The sequence below is a fragment of the Toxorhynchites rutilus genome, chromosome 3 (assembly GCF_029784135.1).
Source record: "Toxorhynchites rutilus septentrionalis strain SRP chromosome 3, ASM2978413v1, whole genome shotgun sequence".
Classification (NCBI taxonomy): Eukaryota; Metazoa; Arthropoda; class Insecta; order Diptera; family Culicidae; genus Toxorhynchites; species Toxorhynchites rutilus.
Window position 1 is genome coordinate 30481589 of NC_073746.1, and position 5710 is coordinate 30487298.

A 5710-nucleotide genomic window follows, 5' to 3' on the forward strand; every position below is an offset into this window, starting at 1 on the left:
ATGATCGCACACTGGTGGGTCTCCACTTGGGTGTCGGCAATTCGGGGCACACGTACAAACAGACCCCCACACACTGAGCTGCGATCCCCTCATGACCCCGTCTGTTTATTCACAAAAAAACTCTCTCTTTTCATGTTGGATTGCAATCGGTGGCACAACCCATGGCGCTTACAGAAAATTCACGAGATAAACTCTCTCAAACGAGCCTCTATACTCTCTTTGGAGCCACACACGAGAGACCACGATCGCATCCGATCGATTACCCTGCGTTGAATTATGTTTAGCGTGTTTTTTTTGTGTCTTAAACTCCCTTGACCTACGACAATGCGTGAACTCAACTTTGAACAACCTGACGAATGAGCCACGCAAAACAAGCGTGCGTCGATGCATTTTCCCATCTAAATGCCAAAACTGAACTTTATACCAATTATCTCACGTGGGAAAATCATGAGCCCACCAGAGTGAATGAAACGAGTTGAATTTAGTTGTATCACACCGTAGAATTTACAATGAAAGCGAAAGTATTGTTCTCATACCTTTTCGGAACAATTGTGTAGATTCAAATACCGCACCTGGTAGCATTTAGGCTTGCACTCCATGCATTCATATTCAGTGCTTTCCATGACATACATTATGTCGACCCGATACTTTGTGTATCGACATTCTGACGTAGGACTACGTCTTTCATTTCTATATAGAGGGGTCACTCTACGAAATTGAAAATGGGGCATGTAACGTTTTATTAAGAGATTCCGAACGTATATTACGCAAAATCGTTATTGCGATATATGTTCTGTTGTATATTTATCTAGTATTTTATTTTTGCTTAAAACATGAACAGTGAATATCAATTTATTAGACTTATGGCGGGTTTACATTAGGGAGATCTATAGCTATAGATGGGTTTATTTACGTGAAAATAGGTGTAAACGGATAAGAATAAATATGATACACTTATTCGAGGTATCTATAACATGAATTAATTCAGCATATGTAAACGCTTGTGAATTTCCTACTGGTGAGAAATCACTAAAGTTGGATACAGTTCCACTTCAAGTGAATAAATTCACCGAAAATATGAATATATTCATTATAGAAGTTCACGCTAGTGTAAACGGTTGATGCGATTTCTATAAATCTCTAAATATTTCTTCACATGAATATATCACTAGTCTAAACCCACCCTTAGGTTTATATCTATGTAGATCTAAACTATTTAGACTTGTGTTCAAAAATGCACTAATAAATGATGACTCCTTGTACTCTTCTGCATAATTAAATAAATAGAAGGAGAGGGTGGTAATAACTTTAATGTATTTTGTGCACATTTTTGAACATCGATATTAAAAATAAAATAATGTCGAGTTCCTCGTGGACAAGTTATGGTTCTGAATTCTACCTCATACTACCCGTTTAATAGATATAACAGATACAGTGAAAAAACTCAAATTGAATACAATTACTACAACTACAAACAATCACGGTCCTACGTGAAGTTCCCGTCCATGTCCCTAGCCCCAGACCCATCTCCTTTTTTTTAAAGCCCGCTTGAAGGAATTGTCAAAATGTGTTTGTTTGAAATCCAAGCGTGGAACTATATACATTTAACAGGAAGGTATGAGGAGTAAAATGAAAATCAAAAATTGAACATATAAGTAACTAGCTGACCCGGTTGTTCTGCTATATCAATTATTTCTAGTGAATATTTGGGTGTTAAATAAAACGTAACTCATGTATGTTTGAATGTTTTAACGATATATAAAAATAATCGAATGTGATCGATGAAAATAACAAATACAATTATTTGATCGAAAGTCTGTTAATGTTTCATAATTCAATGTATTTCATTTACGTAACTTACATGTTTGATCTCTTCAAACATAAATGTAAAGAGAAAAAAGTAATATATTTTGGTGATGAAGTAGAAAAATGAAGTAAACAAAAATAATATCCATTTCGTTCAACTGCTGTCTATTTGGTGGAAAATACGTACTTGCGACATACAGGGTCCTTCAGATTAAACGCTCACGCAAAAAAAAATTATAACTTCGACAAAAATGAACCGACTTTTATTTGAAAAAAAAAAACAAAATAAAGCTTATTTCAGGACATTTTCGATGTGATCACCTCTTTCTTCGATAACGCGTTTTAAACGGCGAATAAAATTCTTCATGCTCAACTCTAACATTACGACTTCGATGCTCCTAAAAATCCGAGTTATTTCTTCTTTAAGTTCCTCCAAATCTTGTGGCTTATTAACATAGCAACGGTCCTTCACGTACCCCTAGAGGAAGTAATCGACAACGAGAAATGTTGAAATTCTTATCATAAGAGGAAAAAGTTTCATTAATGCTTCGGTTGCTAAAGTAATACGATTTCACTAAAAATACACGTTCTTGTAAATTGTACATCTTGACACTAAAAACCATCCGATCAGATCGTCCCGTATCGTATTATCGTCCCGAAGTGGAGAATGCAGTGTTACCATCAACGAAGCGAATAGAAGGGCGGAAGATACAACATGTTTAGAGGCAAATGAACTGAAAAGTTTAAAGCCTCTTAAAAACAAAGAACTGAGCTGAATACAACATTCAGTCAAACCCCGACCAGCATGATGAGTGTTGAGAGTTTGAACGGCGCGAAAATGGACGGAAATACAACATAGATACAACAGTCACACCTCGACCAGCTCGATGTGTTAACGTTGAGAGTTTATTTGGGAATGTTGTTGCTGTGTCCATTGCTCGCCCCGCTCAGCGTTCTGTACAATGAAGGATGTATTGATAAAATAGTATAAGTTGCACCTAGAGTAATAGATGTATACATGGTCCGTTCTGTGTTTTATATTTTTAGTAGCAATTACAATTCGACAGTCAGCCATCAAGCAACCATTTGCCGGTGGCGGCAATGGTGTCCATTCTCATCAACATAGAGATATTTCCGCCGAATGAAAAGTGGAGGAAGGAAGTGAGAAGGTCCCAAGTCTCTCCGGTTATGTCCTAGACATTACCCACCCGTCTATTTTTCTATTCATCTCAAATATCCTCCAAAGTATTCTATCATGCTAATTTTGGGTGAAGAGAAACTCAACCACAATCTGATCTGCCGTTCTCCTGTGATGATGAGTTATATGTACGTAAGAAAAATCTTCTTTTATATATAAAAGTTAATGAAAGATTCAGAATGCTTATAACCTGACCATTTCTTGATAAATTGCAAAATTATTTGCATCAATCGATTGGAAACATTTCTACCAATCTATTCCATTCAAGAAATTTATGTGTTTATGAAATAAAAAATCGAACAAATATGAAATGTCAAGCATTATCTGAACACGCAAAATAGGTTGGTTCAATTCGTGCTCGAAAAAACAATGCGTGTGTTTAACTTCGCTCCTTTCGCAGTGTTTTATTTCACAGTTTACCAAGCAGAAGGAGTTAATCTAGAACTATTTTTACAAAAAAAAATGAGTGGGTTATATCTATGATATAACCGCAAGGTTGACGTGGAACTACCTTAGCTTAGCAATCATTCGTTTGTATTGATTAAATTCTTGATTGAATGAAACAGTTTCCAAATTCAATTGAGTTCAATATATTTGCTCTGTGAGTGAAAAAAATTAACAAATGCCATGTAAAGTCAATTCATTTATTGTGATTGATTGTTCTTCGTTACAAGTAAATTTAATGACGGACCTTTTACGTTTGGTATGATGACTAGAACAAAATATATGTACGGAAGAATTATCAAACATTTGATGAGCCAGCCTAAGGCTGAAAATCTTTCCAATAAAGACAAAAAAAAATTATCAAACGATTATTTTATTTTACATTTCCCTCTGAAGTTTACATTCCAAAAGTGTACATACTGCTCGAATCTCGAATTTGCTTGAAACTGGGAAGTTCATTCGCTACTAGTGTCTGCACGATTTTCCCAGGTTCCTAAGTTTAGAAGATCATGTTAGGACAGACATATTCCATTCTGCACAAAGGCAAGCGAGGACAAAAGTACTCGCAGTTTGCATTTATTTGCAGAGCCGATTTCCCCAGAAACCTCGGTTTTGAAGTCTGTGTTAGGGAAACACATTTCAATCGGAACAAAAATACCCCCGATTTGTATGAATTCGCAATGCCGATTTCCCCACGCTCCATGGATTTGAAGTCTGTGTTAGGGAAACACATTCCAGTCGGAACAAAAACGTCATTCTGTGTGTTCTTTGTGCAATTTGGTTGGTTCAGGTCAATCACGGAGAGCAACTACGAATTGTACAGTCTACCCAAGCCCAAGCTCAAGCTCACATTCCAGTCGGAACAAAAATACCCCCGACTTGCATGAATTTGAAATACCGGTTTCTCCTGGCACCTTGAAATCTCTATTAGGGAACACATTTCGGTGGGAACAAAAGCTCCCCCTACTTTCGTGTGTTCTTCTTCTTCTTTTTGGCTTTAAGAGGGTTTAAACTTTTCAGTTCACTCGCCTCTAGGCTCTTCCGTGTGTTTGCAATGCCGATTTCGCTGCTTGGTTTTAAAGTCTGTGTTAGGGAACATTTTTCGATGAGAACAAAAGTCCCCCTACTTTCATGTATTTGCAATGCCGATTTCCCCAAGGCTGCTTGGTTTTGATGGCTGTGTTAGGGAAACCGTAAATCGGGCCAATCAAAACGATGCAGTTAGGGCGTTTAGATAACGCCTAATATTTTACAGTTATTCAATTGTTTATCTAATGAAAAACAACATTTTGTTAGTTGCGATAGATGCGTAGAAATATTCCCTATCAAGTGATGCAAACATCTCTCCTATCCAGTACGAAATGTTCGAGCTATAAGCATTCGAAATTTTTCATTTTTTCCTGCATGTTCTGTGTTTAGGTTTTCATTTTACCCTCCATATATTCCTGTTAGACGTAGTCCCACGTCAAAAAGCTTCGGTTGTGGACTTGAGCTGTAGACGCTTGAGTTCAAGCGTTCAGAGTAGGATTGGGCAATCTTGGATAGATATTTAGAAGATCATTTTTTCCATTCCGATTTACAATTTTGACGTAGGACTACGTCTTTCATTTCTGCACCGGGGTGTAAGTACAAAGTTTAGAAAATGAGAGAGTGACGCTGGACTGCAAGGATTTGAACGTTAATACCTCTTTTCCGGCTGACCGGAGTGGCATAATAATCATTTCACTCGAAAGACAAAATGTCCATGAGTTATATGATTGTAAATTATTGAGCTGAAAACTTGTTTCAATAGCTTTAAAATTGCTTTGAAAACAGGTTATTGAAACCGTATATAAACTCGCATACGCTCTGGAAATCCATTCAGTTGATGTGGCGATACGAGATGAGGACGGTCGCACTCAGACGCCTATGCATTATGCTCTTCTTTTCCCCTTCCATTTCTCTTCTGTAGTTGAACCGAACGGGTGGGTATAAAACATGACGCTTCCTTTGCTTTCGTTCATTTCTACTTCTACTCTCGTACTGTGAGGACTCGTTTCATTGGGACCAAGTAGACAGCTCGTAAATCTACCGGTGGTAATGCGCCACGAAAGCAACTCGGATAAGCGCACCAGCCGCAGGAAGTGTGAAGAAGCCACATCGGTACCGACCAGGAACCGTCGCTTTGCGCGAAATTCATCACTATCAGAAGTCGGCCGAATTTCTGATCCGCAAGCTACTTTTGCAGCGTTTGGTTCGTGAAATTGCCAATGACTTCATAAC